The sequence below is a fragment of the Rhamphochromis longiceps genome, linkage group LG9 (assembly GCF_057381845.1).
Source record: "Rhamphochromis longiceps isolate RC_006_pf linkage group LG9, R_longiceps_female_GT1.1, whole genome shotgun sequence".
NCBI classification, from domain to species: Eukaryota; Metazoa; Chordata; class Actinopteri; order Cichliformes; family Cichlidae; genus Rhamphochromis; species Rhamphochromis longiceps.
In genome coordinates this window covers 3,162,463-3,188,645 of record NC_140565.1, presented here as the reverse complement: position 1 = coordinate 3,188,645, position 26,183 = coordinate 3,162,463, and the positions used below count along the sequence as shown (strand labels likewise).

General features: G+C 43.6%; 1 long non-coding RNA gene and 1 pseudogene across 2 annotated transcripts in view; one reads left to right on the top strand and one right to left on the bottom strand.

Moving 5' to 3' along the window:
• LOC146661540 (uncharacterized) overlaps positions 1-2,579 on the bottom strand; it is a 28,392-nt gene extending 25,813 nt beyond the window's left edge. Inside the window, exons 1-2 of the long non-coding RNA XR_014913228.1 lie at positions 2,402-2,579; positions 1,003-1,104 (exon numbers count right to left, since the gene is read on the bottom strand). This is a non-coding gene — a long non-coding RNA (uncharacterized LOC146661540). The remainder of the gene's footprint in view (positions 1-1,002; positions 1,105-2,401) is intronic.
• The window catches only part of LOC146661538 (uncharacterized), a 91,870-nt pseudogene that overhangs the window by 39,580 nt on the left and 26,107 nt on the right, over positions 1-26,183 (top strand). The gene's annotated exons all lie outside the window — the stretch shown is intronic.

The following is a 26,183-nucleotide window of genomic DNA, read 5'->3' as shown; positions in this document are numbered from 1 at the left end:
TTGCCACTATGTGATTGCCCAATTAGTGAGTAGTTAACGAGCAGTTCGAGGTGTACCCAATAAAGGTCACTCTTTTTTACATTTGTTTTAGAATTGCAATATCCTCTTTACACAGGGCCAGGAAAGCATTTCCCCTTGAAAAATAAGATAATAGAAAACAACCTATATTTGTATTCACTCAGGTTCTCTTCATCTAATCTGATAACAGATAAATGAGAGAACAAACCAAAAAATAAATAACTTATCAGTCAAATACTTTTTCATACCACTTTGTAAGTACGTAACTGTATTTACTTAGTATAACTGTGAATAATTACACAAAACCTTAGTGTTTCATATAAAAGCAAAGCTTCATATGTCTTCTTTCCAACAAGGTAAAGCAGGCTTTTATTACAATTAAGTTCAACATACAGTGGTTCATTTGGTGTGGTCATTTTGGAACATTTACCAGTTATCTAACCCACATGTGAATTGGAAGGACTGTGTAAGAATTGGCGGGACAACTACACACAAGCCTCATTATTATTCACACATGTGTGAATATTCATGAGGTCCTGCTATTACACACGCTACCACCAGGGACACTCTTGGTGATACACAGATTTAACACAAAATCAAGTTTATATGTATTAAACCGACATCTTGATTTTTTTGTTTTTTTAGGGTTAGTGGACCAATAGAAACCACTCTACGTTGTTAGATTTCAGTCAAAATTAGCAGGACACCGCCTCTGTCCTGTTAATTCAAAATGTCCTTCTAGTGTGGTGTGTATTCAGACGAAATGTCCAGCTAATACATCTTTACCAACGCGCACACACACACACACACACACATGTTATACAGACTTGCACTTTGAAACAATGAAAAGGACCTACAAGCCACGGTCCATGTAAATCACATCACACCCAGGTGACTGCCAAACACACACACACACAGCATCCATAAAGAATGATGATAGATTAAATTATTAGTTCATTAAGTGGTACACTGGATTATATTTACCCTTTCAGGCTCTGGATGTTTCAGGTCCAGATCATTGTTTGGAAAGCTGTTTGGTTGCGGCTTTAGGCAGCTCACAGTCTTCTGAATCTGGCTGGTCTCAGTCTTCGTGTGTAACAGATAGAAAATGAAAATACAGTGCATTTTTGAAGAGGCTTTTGAAACATTAAATAAACTGTATGAGAAAGATAAGTTTCAAGCTAATGTCTTTAAAATATTCACTGTCATGTATAGAGAATTTAAGGCCCTATGATTAAGAGACAAATAGTCAGTGTGATTTCTTTATTTTTTAAGCCATTGCTAAAGGAGTAAAACAATCACCTGTAGCAGCAACGAACTGTCACTAGGGCCCATTTATCTTCGAGGGCCAAAATTTAAAATGAATCTAACTAAAGAGGCTACACAGCAAAATCTCCAGTGTTAAATTAACACTAGAGAGTGTCTATATGGGTCCACACAACACTGTTGAGTGTTAAATTAACACTTTTGACAGTGTTAAATGTTTAAAAGTAACCTAGTCAGCAGTGCTGATTTTCTAACACTGGAATATTTCTAACATTTTGAGTTATTTTCCAGTGTTAGAAAATCAGCACTGTGCAGTGTTAGCCATTGTTAATCTTCAAAACTGACTAGGTTACTTTTAAACATATAACACTGTCAAAAGTGTTAATTTAACACTCAACAGTGTTGTATTTAACACTCAGAGGTGTGGACCCTTATAGACACTCTCCAGTGTTAATTTAACACTGGAGATTTTGCTGTGTAGAATCACATTAAACATCAATCACTGTTAAAATTTAGAAACCGAAAGCCATTTTTTTATTTCTGCATACCTGCTGATATTTTTTTTAGTGCTTTTAGAGGGCTTTGATGTGGCAGCCATCACAATTGCCTGTTTTCCATTAGTACCTACCCCTGTTTTTCCAGTAGGTTATAGTACCATGTAGTTTTTCAGTAACTACTGCACCAAGGTTCCAAGTGATCCAAAGTGATCAGAAAATTTGACATAGACAGACTGAATGCCACCAGGTGGCTGGTCAATGGTGTCACTCGATAAGTTATGAGTGCGCCTCCTTCGTGAAAATCCAAGCCATCATTTTTGAAACTCTGAAATGTTTGAAATAGCGACCAAAATTAACAGCGTGATCCCTGAATTGAACACTAAAGTATAGACTGAGCAGCAGGCATTTTGTCACCTTGACGTCCATGCTTGCTGTGGCATTTATATCACTGGATGCTCGGCTGCATTGCTATAGGGACCCCAGGCACAGTAGGTGATACTCAATTTCAGTGAAAAACTAGATGCCCTAAGTCACATTAAGCCAATTTGAGTAGGTACAAATGTAAAAATGGCTTACGGTATGCAATTTATCAGTTCCAAAAAGTACAATTGTAGAAATACCTTGCATCTCCAGAGCCAATCCGAGTCACCATAATTATAGTCTATTTCTTCGCCTGGACTTATGTCTCTGCTTGCAAATAAGCATAGATGGGGCTTTCCATTGATATTTAATATTTTCATCTTAGCACTTGGACTGATGTGGTTGTCGTTGACAAGTCTGCCTAATGACCCATCTTCTTGAGATACATCCACACTGTGGGGTTAGGCAAAAAAGTATTAGCTTAACTAGTTTTTGTTAGGAAGCTTTTTTTTTCATAAATCAAATGTGTAATTTAATCTTAATCAAACTACACTGATATAATACGCACCACCAGAGTTTTCCATCTAACTTGAATTCAAACATGAACACCTTCAGGCTGTCATGATAAACTCTGTGTCTCCGCTCACATTCTTCTTTTGTTATGAGTTTACCTCTGTATTCCAAAAGGAAGTCTCCTTTTTGGAATGGAACAGTCGTGAAAATGCCCCGACCTGAATTGCATAGGCATACCAAGTGAGTGACAAAAGACAAAGTGACAAACTCCAAATCTAATCCAAACTAAAGACCAACTTACCTTTGAAGGCATTTATGTAGTGGATATCAAGTCCCAGTTTGTCCCTTCCAGCAGAAACATGACAGACTGCATCCTCCCGTGGAGGAATGCGTCTCCTTCGCATGTTCTCCTGTACGTTTTGATTGGCTGTATTACCAAAGCATATACAGTATTACGATTATCGTCATCATTGTCATCATCATCAGTAGCAGCAGAACTAGCAGTAGTGTAGTTTACAGCATAAACACAGCTGACTTATTCATAGTCCTAATTTATGCCTTCTTTTAAAATGTTAAAGGCCTAGTACTCAAAATGACGACATGTGACATTTCTGTAATGGCGACTGCAGAGAGTGATACAAGTACTGAGAAAGCTTGGGCATCAAAACTGTAAGAAGTTTTTTCTTCAGGCATATAAATAAATACACGACTAAATACACTTATACCCCTTGCTTTTATTTTAGGGCTGTCAGCAGAATGGACAGACATTGGACAAATTGCCCAAAATTAGCTAACAGCAACATCAGGGATTTTGACTCAGACTGCGCTGGTTTAATTGTTAATCGCGTTAGTCGCGATGTCGGCATTAACACGTTTAAGCCACAATAATGCTTTAACACCGAGTAAATCCTAACACGGGTTAGCCCGCTTTATCGCGTTGACGTGGTGTTACGTCCCCACTTAAAAGTCTAGGCGATGAGGGTGGGGGACAGTAACAGTTAGATCCAGGTGGAATGAAAAGAACGCCAGGCAGAGGTATTTAACATAAAATAGATCTTTATTGTAGGCAAACACCTCAATAATCATACAAATGGCAACAACAAAAGGAGACAGCACCGCTGCTTTAATGAGAAATCAGGGAGGTCAACCCAAAGTGGTAATGACCACTTCAACAAAGAAAGCAACAATAAGGCTTCAACAGAAAGAGACAGCAACGCTGCTAGCAAACAATATCCAGGCAGGCCACACAAACTAATGAAGGCCGCCGTCACTCATGGGCAATCACTGCTCAGTTAAACACTACTCACAAAGAGCCACACACCAGAAGGCTGGTCACACGCAGCAGGCTGTTCCACACCTAGGCTAGTAGCACACTCTGACCAGCCCAGAGGAAATCCACCAGAAACCTCTCCCTCCTCCTCCACACTGCTCTACTCCAGCTTATATCACCCCTGAGGGTAATTGGTTGTAACGAGAGCAGATGAGCAGCAGGTGTGACCTAAAGGAGAAGGCAGGGGCAGAGAGAGACAAGGGGAGTGGCCAGAACGAAGGAGGAGGAGGAGAGGGAGAAGACAACACCACGCCCACACACTCCCACAGCCTCCCAGGATGTAACATTCCCCCCCACCCTATATCCACACTATACAAAACACAGAAGAAACTCATCACTATGCACTGCGTGAGAGTGCATCAGCCACCAGATTGGGGCGTAAGTAAACATGGAGAGCTCCAAGGGCTGTGACTCTGTCTCACCAAACCATTCTCTGCTAGATAACTGACCTCCTTCCTCATCACCTCGCGCTTTCCCATAGGGCAGCGGTACGCGTGCCGTTTGATTGGGGTTGCGTCCCCAACATCGATATCATGTTCACAAACATTAGTACGCGAGGGCACATCACCAAAGAGAAAGGGGTAGGAGTGCAGTAGATTAAGCACATCTTCGCATTGTGAAGGGGACAGATGAGACAAGTGGGCCGTTACTTCGGCTAAGTAAGCTGAATTCGCCAACCGTCTACACTGTTGTCCCTCAGAAAGTATATGCAGACCGTCGTCAGCACTGGCCTCTACACTCAGCACGGTGGCAGAGACAGAGCTGGAGGTTGCCACACTGGCAACAGTCTCATGGGTTTCCCTATCATGGTAGGGTTTTAACATGTTGATGTGGCACAGGCGTGTTTTCCTCCTGCGCTCTGGGGTACTGAGAACATAATCCGTCTCAGACACTTTCCTCACTATGACGTACGGTCCCGCAAAACGGGCCGTAAGAGCAGAACCAGGCACCGGTAGCAACACTAAAACCTTGTCCCCAGCCTGAAAATGCCTTTTCACAGCCTTTCTGTCATGCCACGTCTTCATGCACGCCTGGGCAGTACACAGGGCCTCTTTCGCTAATGAGGTAGCACGTTGCCAACAATCCTTACATGTCTTCACAAAATCTGCCACGTTAGTTTTTGGAACACCCCCACTAAGGAACCTCTCTTTCAACATCTTTAGCGGGCCCCGCACCTCGCGGCCAAACACAAGTGTAGCTGGGCTGAACCCTAAGGACTCCTGCTTAACATTGCGTATTGCGAACAGTACAAAGGGGACACCCTCATCCCAGCTTCTGCCCGTGTCATGGCAGTACTTTTTTAGCATGGCCTTAAGTGTTTGGTGCCAACGCTCAAGTGCACCCTGCGACTCTGGGTGATAAGCACTAGACACAGAATGAGAGACGCCCAGGGAAGCTAAAGTCTGTTTAAATGCTCGAGATAAGAAATTAGTTCCCTGGTCTGTTTGCACTGTTTTTGGAAGAACAAAGGTGGTGAAAAACTTGATTAGCGCCTTAGTGATGTTTGCAGTGGTGACCCTCCGCAGAGGAATTGCTTCAGGGAACCGCGTGGACAAACACATTATGGTCAACAAAAACTGATTGCCTGCTCGTGTTCTTGGCAACGGACCAACACAATCGACCAAAACATGCTCGAATGGCTAACCAACAGCAGGTATTGGACATAGTGGGGCGGGGGGCACAGTTTGATTTGGTTTGCCCACCAGTTGACACGTATGACAAGTATTACAATACTTCGCAACATCTGCCTTCATCGCCGGCCAGAAGAAGTGCTGCAGAATACGGTCATATGTTTTAGTTATCCACAAATGTCCTGACCATGAATGGTCATGGGCTAATTGTAGCACGTGCTGACGCAAACTAGCCAGGACCACTATCTGTTGGACTACACTCCAGTCCTCCCCTGGCTTTGAAGTCCACCTGCGCATTAGCAATCCATCACATATAACAAATGTCTGCTTCCTGTCAGATGATCACTCTCATCACGGCAGCAAAACATTTGGTTAACGATGGGTCTGCTTTCTGAGCGATAATAATGGCCTCCCGTGTGAGGAGAGGGGGGGCTGCGGGTTCAGGAGCAGGCTCAGCCACTTCTTGAGCGAGTTCCTTGGCATCAGGACCCACCTCCCCCTCCTCAGAGGGCATCACATCCATCCCCAGCATAGAGCCGACCACTGACCCTGACAAGTCAACCACTTCTCCCTGCCGATGGGCCTGTGACCGGGTAAGAACACCTACGGGAAATACATCCGGGTGCTGCCGGTTTAAAACATCTGGCAAGGGGCTTGGGTCAGGGGTCTTTGTGACCACTGGGGCAGGATAAACCTTCCCGCCTGCAATGTCATTGCCCATTATGAAGTCCACACCATCAATCGGGAAACAAGGACACACAGCTACAGGAAAAATGCCACTTACTAGGTCACTCTGCATCCAAATTTGATGGAGGGGGGCTGGCACATAAGTCATTCCAACGCCCCTAACAATAACATCAGTGCCGCTGGTGGTCTTTTCATCAAAGGCAAGTGCACTAGCCAGTATGAGGGACTGTGAACCACCTGTGTCGCGTAGAATGGTCACAGTACGCCCATCTCCAGGCTTACCAGAGAGTGACACCGCTCCTTTGAAAATGAAAGGTTTAAAACATTCGTCAGGCGTTTCAGTGCTAAGTGGTCTGCTACCAGGAGAAGCGTTTTTAATCAGCCCTATCCCTTTTGGTTTATGTGGTGTTGAAACTGGCTGTCTCCGCCTGTAGGCCTCGCAGTCGGCTATTAAATGGCCGGATTTAAAACAGTAGAAACATTTCCGGTCTGACCTGGGACGAGGCACAGGCACCTCTCTCCTTGTGTCTTGCTCACCACTAGCACCGCTAGCGTTTGCTAGTATGTCGCGTCGCTCATGCTTAACAACACTCAATGGTCAATGGTAACTTTATTGTCCCTGATGGGAAATTGATTCGCAGTATGTCAAAACAAACAACAAACATACAACCAACACATCACGTACACTCATTAAAAAAATACTATAATATAATATAAGCCTGATAAAACAACCTAGATATTCCATCGAAAAAAGTGCAATGTGCAATGGCAACAACACTTACAATTTAGTGTTGTTAATTAAGATAATAGCACTAGGTACAAACGACAATTTGTGTCGCTTTGTCTTCACTGCAGTCATTTTATAACGACGACCTGATGGAAGCAGTTGAAAATCGTTAAAGAGAGGATGATCTGAACACAACAGGAGAGAGGTGGCCTTCCTCAGCACCTGCCTGTTATAAAAGTCCACAAGCTGGACCTGAGACCTCCCTGAAATCTTGCCCGCCACTTTAACCAGATTGTTAAGTCTGGTCTTATTATCCATGGACATACTACCGTACCAAGCAATGATACAGAAAGTTAAAACAGATTCAATAAAACTTTTATAAAAGAGAGTCATCATTTCAGATGAAACATTAAAACCTCTCAACCTCCTTAAAAAGTACAGTCTTTGTTGGGCCTTTTTCACTGTAGCAGCAAGATGAGACTCAAAGGACAGGGTCTTATCAAGAACAACCCCCAAGTACTTGTAACTATCCACCATTTCAATGGCTGCACCATTTACCACTGTAAGCGCAGGATGAGGGGATGACTTCCTGAAATCTATAACCATGTCCTTGGTTTTCAAGGTGTTAATCATTAAGAAGGACTGATCACACCATGAAACAAACTCCTCCACAACAGGCCCATGGGAATCCTCTTCACCATGAAGGAGGCTTACAATGACTGTGTCATTTGCGTATTTGATGAAATGCCTATTGGCCTGTGTGCTGCGACAGTCATTAGTGTACAAAATATACAAAAGAGGAGAGAGACAACAACCTTGTGGTGAGCCAGTGGAAGAGTTCAGCTGTTTGGAAAAACAGCCGTTTATTCTCACACACTGTGATCTATCAGTTAAGAAGTCTAAGATCCAACCAACGAGATTAAAATTAAGTTTAAATTGGTTAAGAAGCTTGTCCACTAAAAGATGTGGCTGGATAGTATTAAAAGCAGAAGAAAAATCAATAAATAAAAGCCGAGCATGAGCTTTGGCGCCATCAAGATGGCGATAAAGGAAGTTCAACAGAGTGACCACTGCATCATCAACACCTCTACAAGGCCTGTATGCAAATTGTAGTGGATCTATCAGCTTCTCTACTTGCTGCAGGATCTCCTTCCTGACAAGTTTTTCGAAGGACTTCATCACTAAAGATGTAAGAGCAACAGGCCTAAAATCATTTAATGATGTAGGTTTTGTGGTCTTAGCAACTGGAGAAATAATTGATTTTTTCCATACCTCTGGAACCTTCTGTTGCTGAAGAGATAAAAGAAAGATGTGATAAAAAAAAAATACCACATAATTGCTCAGCGCATGTTCTAAGCACCTGGCCACATATATTATCAGGACCTGGACTTTTATTAGTCTTACTCATTTTAAAAAGATTTCCCACCCTTCTTTCATCAAAGAACAAAACTGGGGGGCCTCTGGTGCTCTCTATTAAGGAATCAAGTGTATTCCTTGGAATATAGTTATCATTAAATCTCGAATAAAATCTGTTCAGCTCATTGGCTAACTGAAAATCTGAACTAAAACCAGGGAGACTTATCTTATTACAGTCACTGAGACAGTGACCAGTCATGTGTTTCATGCCAGCCCAAGCCACCCTTAAGTTATTGCTACCCATCTCCGCCTCTACCTTATCCTTGTATTTTATTTTAGCTTTTTTAATTTCTGATCTAATCTCCTTCCTAATTTCTCTGACTTTCAAGGTATTCCCTTCAGTAAAAGCTTTATTCCTTTCGTAAATCAGCCTCGTAAGAACTTTAGAGGACCATGGTTTGTTATTAGGGAAAGAATTCACAACCTTTGAGGGAATAATCATGTCTCTACAAAAGGATATATATCCGCAGACAACGTCAGTGAGTTCATTAATGTCTCTACATGATTCGGTAAACACCGACCAGTCTGTACAGTCAAAGCAGCCCTGCAGGGCTAAAGAGGCATCGTCACTCCAAACCTTTATGCGGTGTTTCCTCACTTTCTCTCTTCTCAGTACAGTCTTATAGACTGGCAGAAGATGCACCGTGTTGTGATCCGAGGATCCGAGGGCGGGGCCAGCCACAGTTGTATACGCACCTTTTATGGAGCCATAACATAAATCCAGAGTCTTATTGAAGCGAGTGGGACAGTGCACATACTGATAAAAACTGCTCAGTGTTTTCTTCAAGTCGCAGCGATTAAAGTCCCCAAGAACAATATTAGGGGCTTCAGGAGAGAGAGATTGTAGAGAGTGGATCGCATTGGAGATGGTGTCAGTCGCATTCTTAGGATTCGCTTTGGGGTGGATGTACAGTAAACGACGGTGACGTTGATCTGTGGGAATTCCCTCGGCAGATAAAACGGCCTCAAAGACACAGAGAGGAGCTCAATGTCAGGCAGACACACTTGTCTACGAACGGTCACATTTTTACACCATTTCTGATTTATATACAAACACACCCCTCCTCCTTGCGATTTCTGGGTAGCTCCGGGGTCTCGATCCAAACGTATGGGAACCCCGAAGCCATTTAATTTGGTTTTATGGACGAGTGCAAACTCGTCAGCCAGGGTCGCGGTCTGCTGCAACGTAGAGACCTGCTCGTTCAGGTATACCGCCATCCGCTCAGTGACGCAATTTTTGAACTCCTCAATGAGAATTAATTCCCGTACCGAAGCTAGGTCTGCAGCTTTACAGGCCATACACCACCAATCAAAGAGGACACTCTTTTCTCTTGCGAAATCCAGGAAGGATTGACCCTGCACCTTTTTCAGCCCCCGAAATCGCTGCCTGTAAGCCTCGGGGACTAGCTCATAGGCCAACAGGATTGCACTTTTCAGTTTGTCGTAGTCCAAGCTGCATTCAGCGGACAACGAGGAACAAACTTCCTGTGCCTTGCCCACCAGCTTGCACTGTAGCAGGATGGCCCACGCATCCCGCGGCCAACGCAAGGCTGTTGCTATCTGCTCAAACGATTCAAAATAAATCTCCACCTCAGTGTCACGAAATGCAGGGACCAGACGACTATTCCGTCCTACATCAAACTGTACGTCTGTCTGTGACAGCGAAGCCACCACAGGAGGGGAGGAGGCCTGCTGGAGTTCTAGCTGTCGCAGCTTGACCTTCGTCTCTGCCTCCACCTTCATCAGCTCAACCTCCCTAGCCCTAGCCAGTTCCGCGTCCAAACGCCTAAGCTCTAGCTCCCTTTTCAGCTGGAACTCTCTCTCACGCTGCTCCTTCTCCAGCTGGAGACGAGCCAGACGGATTTTGAGCCTAGCATTCTGCTTAGAACCCTCAGATGACTGGATGGAGAGTGGATCAAAACGGAGCAGCGTCACTAGCCCCCCCTCGGGCAACCCCTGGTCCATAGGTGTAGACACTGATGGTTCTACAACCTGGCCTGGAACGTGAGGCGCCACACTTGGTCCAGCCGGACCGGGTGTGCTCAGGGGTTCCTGCAGTACAACCACCCTCTCCTCCAACAACCCGGACACCAGAGCGGCTTTCAGCTCGGCTTTGCGTAGACCAGTGGAGACACTGATCCCGTAATATGTAGCCAGCTCATGCAGATCCCTCTTCCTACAAACATCCAGCAGGGCAAGCGACGGCTCTGCCGTAAACCCAGCAATATCAAAAGTGGCCATGAAAACTCAAAACGGCCTGCAAAACACAAGCAAATCACTAAAGTGCTACACACAACGCCTTCACTATAGAACTACACACACAGGCGAAAGAGAAATGTGTTGTGTCAAGTCAACCATTAAAGAAAAATCCTACTCACACTCCCCCCAGTCCTGCCTCCTCAGACTCTAGCCTGTCCTAGCTTCTGGAGCGTACCAGGCTCGAGGCCACTTTAAAGGCAAATCATCAAGCGCCACAGGCACCGACAAGCCTACCCCCAACAGAGAATTAATCCCCACCCGGGTTTGCTCCGAAAATAAAAAAGGCAAAACAAAAAACGAGTGTCCGAAGGAAGAGCAAATGCTCAGCTAGACACTCCCCTGTGCTAGCCGGGGAGAGCAGCAGCTAGCCAAATGACCTTCACACAGCACACAAACACCTGTTCACACTTGCAATCAACCCAATTCCTTTCATTCCGTTCCCGGACGAGCCCCCACTTTGTTACGTCCCCACTTAAAAGTCTAGGCGATGAGGGTGGGGGACAGTAACAGTTAGATCCAGGTGGAATGAAAAGAACGCTAGGCAGAGGTATTTAACATAAAATAGATCTTTATTGTAGGCAAACACCTCAATAATCATACAAATGGCAACAACAAAAGGAGACAGCACCGCTGCTTTAATGAGAAATCAGGGAGGTCAACCCAAAGTGGTAATGACCACTTCAACAAAGAAAGCAACAATAAGGCTTCAACAGAAAGAGACAGCAACGCTGCTAGCAAACAATATCCAGGCAGGCCACACAAACTAATGAAGGCCGCCGTCACTCATGGGCAATCACTGCTCAGTTAAACACTACTCACAAAGAGCCACACACCAGAAGGCTGGTCACACGCAGCAGGCTGTTCCACACCTAGGCTAGTAGCACACTCTGACCAGCCCAGAGGAAATCCACCAGAAACCTCTCCCTCCTCCTCCACACTGCTCTACTCCAGCTTATATCACCCCTGAGGGTAATTGGTTGTAACGAGAGCAGATGAGCAGCAGGTGTGACCTAAAGGAGAAGGCAGGGGCAGAGAGAGACAAGGGGAGGGGCCAGAACGAAGGAGGAGGAGGAGAGGGAGAAGACAACACCACGCCCACACACTCCCACAGCCTACACACACACACACACACACACACACACAGAGTATTCTTTGTTCACATGTATACCTATGTAAGATGTTATATGTTAATGACCCTATGCATATTCATGTAACCACAATAAAAGGAGTGCTATGGGGGACCTGGCTGAGAGTCTGACGGAGGTCAAGTGGTGGAACGACACTTGGCTCCAGGCAGGACTCCCTCATGCATGAGTAACATGAAGAACTTTGCCTACTCGTGTCTTGCTTTGCTGTGTAATTATATTGTCCTCAACGTTCCAGCGGATGGGTTCAAGCTATAAACCTATCAGTGAGGAAAATATCACAGTTTCACCAAATAATCAGTCACGTCTAAAACTCTCATACTCCCAACCTGTTATATGACTGTGTTGTATTTTATTGTATGCTATGTTTTTATTTTATATCTATTATGTTTACAAACATCAAGAAGTCACAAGCAAAGGGAGACCACACCATAGCACATGTTTACATAAGATAAGATAAGATAACCTTTATTAGTCCCACACGTGGGAAATTTGTTTTGTCGCAGCAGGAAGTGGACAGTGCAAAAGTTATGAAGCAAAAATTAGAATACAATAAGAATAAATACAGTACACAACTGTACAGAATAGAATAAAATAAAATACTATATACAGTAGAATAAAATAGAATAAAATATAAAATAAGATAAAAATAGAATACAAATGCTGTATACAACTGAGTAAAAATACAACGATGCCAGAAAGGATTATTGCACATTAGTGTTATTGCACATTAGTGGATGTGTGTGTTTGATCAGTTAAAGTCTTTGTTGTGGAGTCTGACAGCAGTGGGGAAGAAAGACCTGCGAAAGCTCTCCGTCCCACACCGTGGGTGCCGCAGTCTCCCACTGAAGGAGCTGCTCAGTGCTGTCACAGTCTCCTGCATGGGGTGGGAGATGTTGTCCAACAGGGATGACAGCTTAGCCACTCACTCACCACTGTCACTCACCACCTCCACTGGGTCTAGGGGGCATCCTAGAACAGAGCTGGCCCTTCAGATCAGCCTGTTCAGTCTCTTCCTGTCCCCAGCAGAGATGCTGCCGCCCCAGCAGACCACACCATAAAAGATAGCAGAGGCCACCACAGAGTCATAGAAGGTCTTCAGGAGTGGGCCCTCCACTCCAAATGACCTGAGTCTCCACAGCAGGTACAGCCTGCTCTGCCCTTTCCTGTAGAGGGCGTCTGAGTTATGAGTCCAGTCCAGTCTGTTGTTCAGATGAACACCAAGGTACCTGTAGCTGTCCACAGCCTCAATGTCCATACCTTGGATGTTCAGTGGTTGCCGTGGAGAATGCTTGTGCCTGCGGAAGTCTACCACCATAAGGATATTCATCAAAATTATTTATTCATCAAATTTCAAAACTTTTTTAATCACACAAAAAATACATGTGCAAAGCACCACAACAGCAGCCCAATATCAGACAGAACTGTCACATGATATTAAACATAATGAAGCGCTTCATTATAGTTTTCCATTCAAGCTGCGCTTCATATTTTGACCAGCAGATGTCACCAAAGAAGACTGTGTTGAAAAATAATGACAGTTTGTTCCACGACTGCATTTCACTGGGGGAGGGTTTTGATTATTGATTAAAATCGATTCTAGGTTGGATAACGTGATATTGATCCATTAAAATCCTGAAACGATTTTTAAATATGAATAAATTTTGCCTGAAACGCCAGAATCTCAGGTTAAACTTCAGAAAATTTCAACAACCACCAAACAGCTAAAATAGTAAATGAGAGCAGTTACACGGATTCTGCACAAAGACGTAAACAAAGATGCCGGGGCTGAAAGCCGGCAGCTCACTGATTCTGATGCGTCGGCGGGTCCGCCTCTTATGTTTACATCTTTTTTGGCGCTAGATTCTGAAGGTGCAGGTTTTGTCACTCTCCAAACATAATTGACTGAACCAGCAGCAAAAGAAGACTGTTGTTTACAGCGCTGTCAGGCGCTGTTTCTTTTTTGTTTTTTTTGTTTGTTTGTTTCTTTTTTCCCCTTCCAGCAACAAAACCTCATTTCTGCTGTTCAATACAGAATAAATGTAAACTTTAAAATTATGCAAAACGTTTAGCTGTGTCTCTAATAAACCCTCTGTAACTTTGCTCTGCTTCACTTCAGCAGCATCAGGTAATGTTCATATGTTGATTCATGGTTTTCTTTCGTGTTTGATCCACTGCAGAATATTTTTATACTCAGACCAGGAAAATCTCCTTCATTTTTTTTCTGTTTTATCCTCAGTTACTTTGACACAAAGGCATCTGCTGTGATGCTTACACCTCTGATGAAGTCTCACAAGTGTCAGCTTTCGTTTTAGAAATATAAAATATGGATATGTACTCATTGTAATGTTCTAACTCTTATTTTGAAATCACCGGAAGTAGATAGGTACGCCAGCTGGTGTTCATGTGCTAGCTTAGCAGTTTACAGTGGTGTGGATGCGTTGTTCTATATTTACGGAATAAAAGAATCTATATGACGACTCCGAGACAATTCCTTCATAAGCAGTGAAGACACAACATGGTGTCAGAGTGAGTAACTCAGCGGACCCACTCGAAAAAATAAAAAATAAAAGGAAGAAAATGGAAGCCTACGGTGTACCAGCCCCGAGAATGGACTGGGACTCGTCCAACCTGCCTGGCGCCGCTTCAAACAGCTAATGTTTTCTGGACCACTCAAAGACAAGTCAGAGGAACAAAAGTGCAGCTTTCTACTTTTGTGGCTCGGAGACAAAGGATGAGATATAAGTAATACGTGGAACCTAACAGAAGACGAAGCTAAGGCGCTACAAACGTATTACAACGGCTTCACAATGTACCTCATGCCGAAAGCTAACCCTATATTCGCCAGATACAAATTCCACGAAAAAACACAAGACAGCGGTGAGTCTTTTGAGCACTTCGTCACAGAGCTAAAACTCCTTGTTAAAGACTGTGATTATGAAAAAAGTGAAGAAATGGTCAGAGACAGAATAGTTTTTGGAACCAACTCTCCTCACGTCAGAGAGAAGCTACTTAGCCAAGGACGGACTCTTACGCTAGAGAAAGCCATAGACATAGCCCGCTCCTATGAGCTAGCACAGTCACAGCTAAAAGCTATGACTAACGACAACCATGAAGTGCATGCCATACGTCGCAAAGGCGCAAAACCACAAAACTTACCACGAACCAGCAAAGCAAGTGAAAGTTTCAGACACCAAAACAAAGCCTGCATGGCATGTGGGAGGAATCACGACAAACGAACTGATTGCCCAGCCAAAGGAAAGCAGTGTCTGAAATGCAATAAATTCAACCACTTTGCAAAAGTATGCAGATCTAAGAGCAACGTGGAAAGAAAAACAGGACACAGAGAGGTGCACACTGTACTAGAGGCTAACGATTCAGAGCCAGAGCTGTTCATAGACACCATAGCTGCAGAAGATAATGGAGACAGTCCGTTTGCAGACATACTACTGGGACCAAATAAGATAAAACTCACCTTCAAGTTGGACACTGGAGCACAAGCGAACATCATACCAGCCAACACTTTCCAAATGCTACAAACTCCACTCAGGGAGGACAAGGACAAACTGTTTGGCTATGGGGGCCACCCACTCAAAGTCAACGGACACTGAGCATAATAACAAAGACAGATTTCACAGCTGCACTGTTCCCAACTTCTACTGTGTGACTGACAGCCTGGAGTTTGAAATCATCTTCGTAACCATGTTTCATAACAGATGCCATTTATGTCCTTATACACACACAATACGGTAATATTACATTGAAGCAGAGTACGTTTTACTGCGCGAGGCTCCTCGGTAGCCTTAATGCTCCAACAATCCATCAAGCGGTGCAGCTCCGTAGCTTACCAAAGTCGTACTAAAACATTTTTTGACAGATTGCTGAGTGCCATGTTCCACATAAAATCGGTTCGCGGTCATCAAGCACAACCAGAATTCATACAAAAGGTGCACTGTCAAATTTTAAAAGAATGAAAGGATTTTAGGCTGTGCAGCCGCTCTGGGCTGCATGGCGTTAGCGTGGTTAGCTCGTTAATACGTTGACTCTGTACAGGGCGATGCACAGTAACTCGTTAACGGAGATTTGCCGTGTCCATCTTGTCGCTGCCTGCAGGTGAAGCGATGGTGGAGGAGGGGGAGTTGTGTTCAGTTAAGGAGAGAGGCGAGGTTGAGTAACGTTGCGTAGAGACAAAAGTGGACGAAAGAGAGGCAAACTTGTGGCTCCACAACTATAATTATAATGTAACATAGACTATATCGATATAAAGGATATTGTCACATCTTATATCTTGTATAAAAATATATCGATATTTTTAAAAAACTCGATATATCGCCCAGCCCTAACTGAGACTCAGTAGGCTGTGGTCTGTAAATGATGTCAGTTGGTACTAAGGGACCCACATTGTGCCAACCAAATATCTCCACGCTATTACACCAGCAGCAGGATGGATCCATGCTTTATGTTGTTTAAGACAAATTCTGCCCCTAAAATCTGAATGTTGCAGAGATTGAGACCCATCAGACCAGGCAACATTTTTCAATCTTTTCTTGGCCACTTTTGTTGATCTTGAATGTAAAAGAACCCACCCATCATGTTAATCACACTCTAGAACTTGTTTTAACATATGGCATAGAAACTGAACATTTAACAGTGTTTCCTGTAAACCCACTCTTGTCTTTTGCTAATACAGTGTCTTGCAAACGTAATCGGCCCCCTTGAACTTTCCCACATTTTGTCACATTACAGCCACAAACATGAATCAGTTTTATTGGAATTCCACGTGAAAGACCAACACAAAGTGGTGCACACGTGAGAAGTGGAACGAAAATCATACATGATTCCAAACATTTTTTACAAATAAATAACTGCAAAGTGGGGTGTGCATAATTATTTAGCCCCCTTTGGTCTGAGTGCAGTCAGTTGCACATAGACGTTGCCTGATGAGTGCGAATGACTAAACAGAGTGCACCTGTGTGTAATCTAATGTCAGTACAAATACAGCTGCTCTGTGACGGCCTCAGAGGTTGTCTAAAAGAATATTGGGAGCAACAACACCATGAAGTCCAAAGAACACAACAGACAGGTCAGGGATAAAGTTATTGAGAAATTTAAAGCAGGCTTAGGCTACAAAAAGATTTCCCAAGCCCCTCTGTTGTTTTAGGCCCCTCTGTCTTCCAGTTGGGATTGGTGAGGCAGACACTGTGTCTACTTTTAAGATTAGACTTAAAACTTTCCCTTTTACTAAAACATATAGTTATGACTAGACAGGTGACCCTGAATCTTCCCTTAGTTATGCTGTAATAGGTGTAGGCTGCTGGGTGGTTTCCCATGATGCATTGAGTATTTCTTCCTTAGTCACCTTTCAGTCACCTGTTAAAAGGGAGATTTTCCTTCCCGTTGTCACCAAAGGGATTGTTGGATTGTATGTACTATAGTAGGGCAGGGGTCCCCAACTAAAGTAGCAGGAGGTCCACTACCTCCATGATCCAATAAATCTGGGGTCTGAACAGTTTAAATGAACCAACAGAAATATTTTCTTTCATTTTTATACAACATTTATTTAGCAATATATATTTTTGTCTGGAAACTCCTGATCAATTATTCATTTACCCATTAAATCATCTGCTGAACAGACAATCCACTTCAAGTACTAACTATAAGCAGAATACAATTTAACAATAACATTACTTTTTACCACATCTGTTGCACATGCAACATTAAAGTGTCTTGATGCATGGTCAGTCATCCACGTAAGTAAATCCCAAAATGTTGATTCTATTCATCTGGAGGTAACATTTCGTCACTCATCCAAGTGACTTCTGAAGAAGTACGTGAAAATAGAAGAACCATCTCTGAATCGAGGAGGGGGCCTAAGGGTACATCATTCACCATCTTACAATGCTGGGATTGCAGCCATTCCCCAACTCTCTGTGAATGGTACAGAATCAACTATTTTGGGAGAACATTTAGGTACAAGCAATTTACCACAAAAAGACTAAATATCCAGGAAAATTGAGAAGAATTTTGAGCTGTGCGGTAAACATGTTTGACAAACCTAACACATACATCTATCCATTCCATCCATTCGCTTCCGCTTATCCTTTTCAGGGTCGCGGGGGGTGCTGTCATAGGGCGAGAGGCGGGGTACACCCTGGACAGGTCACCAGTCTGTCGCAGGGCCAACACACAGGAACAGACAACCATTCGCACTCACATTCATTCGCACATTCACACCTAGTGACAATTTGGATTATCCAATTAACCTATCCCCACAAGCTGCATGTCTTTGGACGGTGGGAGGAAGCCGGAGTGCCCGGAGGGAACCCACGCAAACATGGGGAGAACATGCAAACTCCACACAGAAAGACCCCGGCCTGATATTGGAATTGAATTCAGGACCTTCTTGCTGTGTGTAACACCCCTTTCAACACTTGGGATACAGATTTAAATGGTTACCTGTGTGTTGGGCCAATACTGTAGCTGAGGTTCGACTACTGGAGCAGAGTGGATGACAAATGAAACGCTCTGAGAACTTGGCTTGATCAATTTGTATTCACAATTAAAGAATCTCACATACAATGAAAACAATAACAGTACATGAAAGGAAAAATTGTGCCCAAGTCATGGAAAATAATAAACAAAACACACACAACCCCGGGGGATTTGACTCAGTCTCTCTCTCGTGTCCGCCGACACCCTTAAGTGTGAGTCCAGCAATGAGGATTCTCCTTGCAGGATGTGCAAAGGAGGAATGAGGTGCAAATCTGTCCTACCACTTAAGTAGAGTTTGTACAGTTCACAGTTCGTCCAAAGAATTTAGTTCTCTTCTTAAAACAATCATCTCAAGGATCCTGGAAGGGTGGCTCGCCATCTTTGGACTGGATCATCACCGAACTGTACTCCCAAGTAAAAAAACCTGACCAAAGTAACCAATAAAATGGGCTCTCCTGGAGCTTCAAAATGGCGATGGTGAAGCGTTGTAGCACAACCAGAAGAATCCGAGCAGTAACAAACTCCTTTCTGGTTAACAACAATTTCCAGATAGTTTATTTCCATAATCTGACTGAATAAAAACAACCACGCTTTCCACTTGGAAAAAACGGACTTTTCTTCCTCTCCCTCTCTCCTGATATCCGTAGCTGCTACGCAGTGAACGGCAGGAGGCGGTACTTCCCCCTGTATACTTCAAGGACCATCAGGACATTATAGACATCTCCTATTTTATTAATTCTCAACAAAATAATTTAACTTAATAAAACTTAACAATGAACTCAAAATACTAACATCACTCATAACACACTAAAACCCTTAGTAACTCTCCAGGGTTACATGTGCGGCAACAGTGCTAACCACCATGCCACCGTGCTGCCTCAAACTTAACACAATGTAACTTAAATCATACTGCAAGACAGAGCTGGCTCTCATTTCAGTGGGAGACAGTTTCATGGACATTTGCAGCTAGAATTTTAAACTTTGGGTGAAATGGGGTCAGTGCAACTCTTACGCATGCATGCAAATGTTCATTGGTCAGCTGTGAGCAATTCATCTTTCATCTTTAAATTGCAGATTTTCGCTTCAGGAAGCACACAGCCCCACTCCACTGACAACTTGCTGTTGGCCAACACCCTCAAACAGCCTTGACACCTCCACCTTCCCCAACAATAGAGACACTTTGGTCCATCATTCCCCCACCAACCCACTCCCACCAGTTAGTGATGCAGCAGCAATTAGACAGGCTACAACAATTAAGGGCATAAAATGCAAGAATGTAAAACATAAAATCAGTCTCTATGCGGATGATTCTTGCTTTTCCTCCAAAACTCACAAACCAACCTTTCTGAGGTAATTACTCTAATAAACTGGTTTTCAAGAGTTTCAAATTATTCAATTAACTGGTAAAAATCTACAGTTCTTCCAATTAACTGCTCCTTCCATAATTCTTCTTCCCCCGGCCTACTACAATCTGGAAATATTAAATATTGAGGTATTAATGTCTCTGCCTAATTTTCAACAATATTTCTCAGCCAACAGGCTTCAGTTCATCTCAGGATGGTTAAAACGTACCTTCTTAGATGAGCCCTGGCTAGATGTTGAACAGGCACTATGCAATAATCTAGAGATTTCAGACCTACCATTTATCAGCTCAAACATCATCCCTGGAGTTATCCCTGGAGGGCTTAACCCAGGGGTTGTGGTCATAACCTGGTTAGTGGCTCTGGTTCGTCTTAGAGGGAGTTCTCCTTGTGGCTGCATGCAGCAGGGCTGGGGGAGGGTCTGTGCTAGCGGACCTAGGTTACTGGCCTGGTAGCCTGGCTGCCCCTGAGTGGATCCGGGGCAGGCGTGGGGGCTTGGGGTTTGGGGGTGCTTCGCCTCCATGCTAGGGCTCTGGCTGGGCCTTGGGGGCTTCGGTCCTTGTTGGTGTGTTGCCGAGGTTGTGGGCGGGTGGGTGCACGGGGCTCAGCCCTGGCACAGGGGGCCTCTGGTGCATCGGCCTAACTAAAGGGCTCTTCAACTGGCAGGGAGGTTCTTCCATCCTTGCAGGAGTCCACTCTGCAGGTGGGGGAGAGACATAGGAGAGGTGGAGAATAAACTTAACCCGGGTGTCTATTATCTTGTGTAGTCTGGGAGATGATTGAATGTCGGGGTGGGTACAGTTTCCTCTGCGGTGGGGTCGGGTGGGCTGCCCCGGGTCCTGAGGGGCTGGGCGGTGCTGCTGCCGTAGGCCCCGGCCTGGGCTCCCTTGCCTTGGTGGGTGCAGGAGGACGGGGGTGCCTACTGGGGTCAGCGGGGGAGCTGGCCCTAGGGAGGGGCATAAACACAATCTATTTGTCGTTTCAGGTTGTAGTGTTACACAACATTTTCAGATCTAATAGAAATAAAATAAGTGTTTCGTAATTCATTCAATTTATTGTCTTTATTTATAACTGGCATTATTGTTTCATTCTATTATAGAATCTTACAAGAAAGAGGCAAAATTGTATTCCATCATGCTTTATTAGCTGCTTCGGTGAAAAACAAATCAACAATGCAAAAAATAAATAAAAATAAAGTGTCGGCAGTATAAAAGATTGTAGAGTAGTTTATGTTTATGGTGTGGGAAATGAGTTAAAAAGCAGAGTGGATTTGGGGACGAAGGTGGCTCTCCTCCTCTCAGTCCTGCAGGAAATGCAGCGGAGGCGTCGCTCAGAGGGGAGCCACTGAAATGCTGGGTGAAGAATGTGAGACATCAACAATTATGTTATGATAAATTACGTAATAACTACAACAGAAGACTGACCTTTGTGGGAATGCTTGGAGCAGACTAACATGTGAGCTGGAGTGTTCTGGGACGTAATCCGATAAAAACCGATCTCTTTACCCGTCGGCTTCCTGTGGCTGTCATGTGACCGGCTATTGCACTTAATAATAAAACAGCTTCTTGACATTTTTTGTGTTTCTTTTTATTGCTGTGTGACTGTTTTCATGTGAAAGCCTGCATGCGCTAGTACCGCTTGCCACTCGTACCCACAATCCTTTGCGGTTTTACCCCGGAATGACGTCACATTTTCAATCATTTTCAATTTGTCAGAAAGGACCTTTTCTGTTAGGACTGATAGGTTCTCCTCTAACACTGCTGCCCTAACCTGCGGGGTTCCACAGGGTTCAGTTTTGGGTCCATTAGTATTTTCTTTTACATGCTTCCTTTAGCTGCATTATTCAGTCTTTTAGTGACCTGTCTTATCATTTCTATGCTGATGACATTCAGCTGTATATGTCCTTTAAGCCTAATCAGCTGGATACGCTGTCCATCCTAGTCCAGTGCTCAACCCAGGTTTCTGATTGGCTTTCTAACAATTACATTGTTTTAAACATGAACAAGACAGAGACCATGATCATAGCATCTCCTGATCTATATTCTAAAATCAGTCAGGTTCTTGCCCCTTTCTGTTTTTCTGCTGAGCCAAATATTTGAAATCTTGGAGTAATATTTGACTCCTCTTTGGGCCTTGACTCACACGTAAAGTCTCTGTCTCGTTCCTGTTTCTTTCATTTAAGGAATATTTCTAAACTGTGACATATGGTCTCCTTAGCTGAACTGGAAAAAATTGTCCATGCATTTGTGTCATTGCGTTTAGACTAGAGATGGACCTATCCGATATTATGTATCGGTATCGGTCCGATACTGACCTAAATTACTGGATCGGATATCGGAGAAAAATAAAAAATGTAATCCGATCCATTAAATATCACGAAAGCACCTCACAAAACTTGCAACACGCCGTAACTCACCTCAGAACGTTAGCACGTCGGAGCAGTATGCATCACGTGATAGAGCAGCTGTGGCATGCGGGACCTGTGGTGGTCTGGATAGCATTTGGAGCTTCGCTAGCAACCCGGCATTTCATCTCCGACAAAGTTATCCCCGAGAGAAGTAAAGCAAGTGTGTAAGTCCATCTTTGAATGTTTGTAAAGCATTCCTGCGTTAAGCTTAACAAGCGACTGCCTCTTCTTGCTGCTACTTCAATCATGAAACTGCTTAATGATCAGCTGATCGGCTTTTCTGTCGTGAGTCCATCTCTCTTCTTTGTTTTTGGCCCACTTTGCACCAGAAAGAGGAAACCAGCGGCTGAACAACAGCAGCACGTTTAAGCTTGATAAGCTGTTGTTAGAATTTATTTAATATAACTTTCTACACCAGGATCTTTTTCTACGCAGCTGACGGCTGTAACTGTGCAGGGGCGGATCTAGCAAAGTTTAGCCAGGGGGGCCGATGGGGCATGAACAGGGAAAAGGGGGCACAAAGACATACTTTTCTTTCTTATTCTCATTTAAAATGTCGAGCTTTTAATAAATAATTATCTGAATCTGACACCCAAAGTTTTAATTTGATGTAAAATGTATAGAAGTCCATTACTGTATATAGTAACTGTTAAGTCTAATATACCCTAGTAAGCTGTAGTACATTTTCCTTTGGGAAGGTACCATCTGTGCAGTCTGCAATTTTGTTGAAGAAAGATGTTGAATCTATTTAATATTTCTTGAAAAATAATTGATTTCTGTGCATTTTTTTCACACTGCATCAAATTAAGGTTGATTACGTTGATTAAGCATCATGAGGTGGAGCGTGAGGGGTGGTTCCCTATTTTTTATTTATTTATTTTTGTTGTTGCTGGGAGTTGGAACCCTATTAGTTGGGTTGCTTAATATTTACGCTAAGTACTCTTTAAAATACCAGAATAGGGAGGATGGTGTAGGTTTAAGTTTATTAGATTGATCAGTATTGCTGAACTATGAAATATTTTTTTTTGCATACAGGTATAACAGAATAGGTTTAGTGTAGCTGTTGTTTTAAACTTGAGTATGAACTTATACAAAATGCAGCAAGATATTTAAAAAAGCAGTTTTGTTGATTAAAAAACACAATATCGGATTCATATCGGTATCGGCAGATATCCAAATTTATGATATCGGTATCGGTATCGGACATAAAAAAAAGTGGTATCGTGCCATCTCTAGTTTAGACTATTGTAATTCCCTGTTTACCAGCTTGGATAAATCATCTCTGTACAAAATGCAGCAGCCAGACTACTAACTCGCTCTTGCAAGCGAGCTCACATCACTCCTATTTTATGTTCTTTACATTGGCTCCCAATAGATTTTAGAATTCCCTTTAAAATTATTGTTTTAACGTACAGAGCAGTACATGGCCAGGCACCAGATTATTTATCCAAGCTTCTCACAAAATACACTGCTGCTCGTTGTCTCCGCGCACAGGCTCAGAGTTTGTTGGTTGCTCCCCGAACACGACTGAAGATGAAAGGGGGCGGAGCCTTTCAGTCTGTGGCACCAACGCTGTGGAACAGTCTACCTCCACAACTACGTTTGGTTGACTCTGTGGAATCCTTTGAAAAGCAGTTAAAAACTTTACTGTTTAAACAAGCTTTCTGTTGACCAATGCTTTTTACATTTTTAATTTACATTTAACCTCTATATTGTGTATATAATTTGCTATTTATCGGACTGTTTAATTTAATCTTTGTGTACAGCGCTTTGTGACTACCTGTCTATGAAAAGCACTTAATAAATAAACTTTACTTCCTGTGAGAATGAGTCCTCCACCATAGTCATCCACTAATTGTCCTTTGCACTTCTCCCTGTACTCCAGGGTGGGCAACTCCAGGCCTCGAGGGCCGGTGTCCTGCAGGTTTTACATCTCACCCTGGGTCAACACACCTGAATCAAATGATTCAAGGTTCAAGGTTCAAGGTGCTTTATTTGTCACATGCATAGTTATACAAGTATAACATACAGTGAAATGTAGCCTGACACGCTACTTGACATGTGCAAAAATTGGGGGGGGTGTAGAGGAAGAACATTATATATATATATATATATATATATACATACATATAGTATATACACTGGGCGAATGTGCAGTAGTAGCAGCAAGCAGGTGAATTCTGTACATTAATATAAATAGACATCTGACTATTTTACAGGATAGACAATATAAACATATTTAAAGTTAAAGGAATTGAAATGTACATTGTGCCTTGGTTTAGAGTGTCTGGAAGAGAGTCCTGTCTCAGTCAATTATAGATGATGTGAGCGGGCGGGTGTGTGTGTTTAGGGCACGGATGGCTTGGGGATAGAAGCTCCTCTTGAGTCTCCCTGTCCTTGCCCGGAAGATGCGGAACCTTCTACCAGATTGCAGAAGTTGGAACAGTTTGTTGCCAGGATGGGACGGGTCCTTCAGTATCTGCGCTGCTCTAGTCCGGCATCTCCTGGTGTAGGTGTCCTGAAGCTGGGGGAGAGCAATCCTGCAGCAGCGTTCTGCTGTACGGATCACTCTCTGGAGAGCTTTTTGGTCCTTGACACAGCTCCAGGCCTCTGGAGAACTACAAAATACATTGAGGAAGTAATTTAGCCATTTGAATCAGCTGTGTTGGATCAAGGACAAATCTCCAATCTGCAGGACACCAGCCCTCGAGGCCTGGAGTTGCCCACCCCTGCTGTACACCAACTGCTGCACCTCCAACCAGCAGTCTGTCAAGCTAGTGAAATTTGCAGATGACACCACTGTTATCGACTCATCTCGGACAGGGATGAGTCTGCCTACAGGATGGAGGTTGAACGTCTGGTGTCCTGGTGCAGCCGCAACAACCTGGTGCTAAACAATGACAGTGGAAATTATTGTGGACTTCAGGAAGCACACAGCCCCCACATCATCCTGACTGACACCCTCATCACCACTGTGGACTCATTCCACTTCCTGGATACCACCATCACCCAGGATCTGAAGTGGGAGCCCACCATCACCTCTGTCATTAAGAAAGCCCAGCAGAGGATGTACTTCCTGAGGCAGCTGAAGAAATTCAACCTGCCAACACAGACGATGATGCAATTCTACACTGCAATCATCGAGTCCATCCTCACCTCCTCCATCACCGTGTGGTACGCTGGAGTCGCCACCTCTTACAAACAGAGACTGCAGTGTTTTGTGCGCTCTGCTGAGAAGGTGATTGGCTGCAGACTCCCATCTCTGCAGGACCTGTACACCTCCAGGCACTGGGGCATGCAGCTCGGATCTCAGCTGACCTTTCTCACCCTGGACACAGTCTGTTTGACCTGCTCCCCTCAGGCAGGAGGCTCCGGTCCATTCGCACCAGAACCTCTTGCCATAAGAACAGTTTCTTCCCCTCTGCTGTTGGACACATGAACAATAACCGTATGACTGTTCCCACCACTAACACATGACCCTACGCTGTGTTCACTGCATCGGTCCCATGCACTGATCATCACCTGCATTCATGTATATTTCAATCTGCTTATCACTTTTTTAAATGTTTATTTTTATTTATTTATTTTACAGGCTGCATCACGCCTGTTCAAGAGTTGCCCACAGATGGCAGGAATAAAATCTCTGCAAAAATTTTCTGGCACAACTTCACCTGTTTCCAAGGTGCATGGAGAGGATGAACGAATTCACAAAGCAGGAACTCCAGCAACACTTGAGGGAAGATGAACAACTTGAATAATTGACCAACGCGTTTCGGCTTGTGGCCTTCATCAGGGTCATAGTAAAACATTGTAAAAATTGCTTAAATACAAGACAGGAAACAGAAAAAAATTTCAAATTAACCAGTCAAAACTTCATAGATAGGTCAGCTGACATATAATAGGTAGGTATTGGTTAATTGGCTCACGCCCAAGTAAATACCGGACTAGATCATTACTGATGAGGAGGAGGGGGGTCACATAACCCCCATATGTCTGAAAATAACACATGCATGAAATGCATAAGGAGGATGCTATAAATATACACATGGGTTTAAAAAAAAGGGGGGGTCTTTA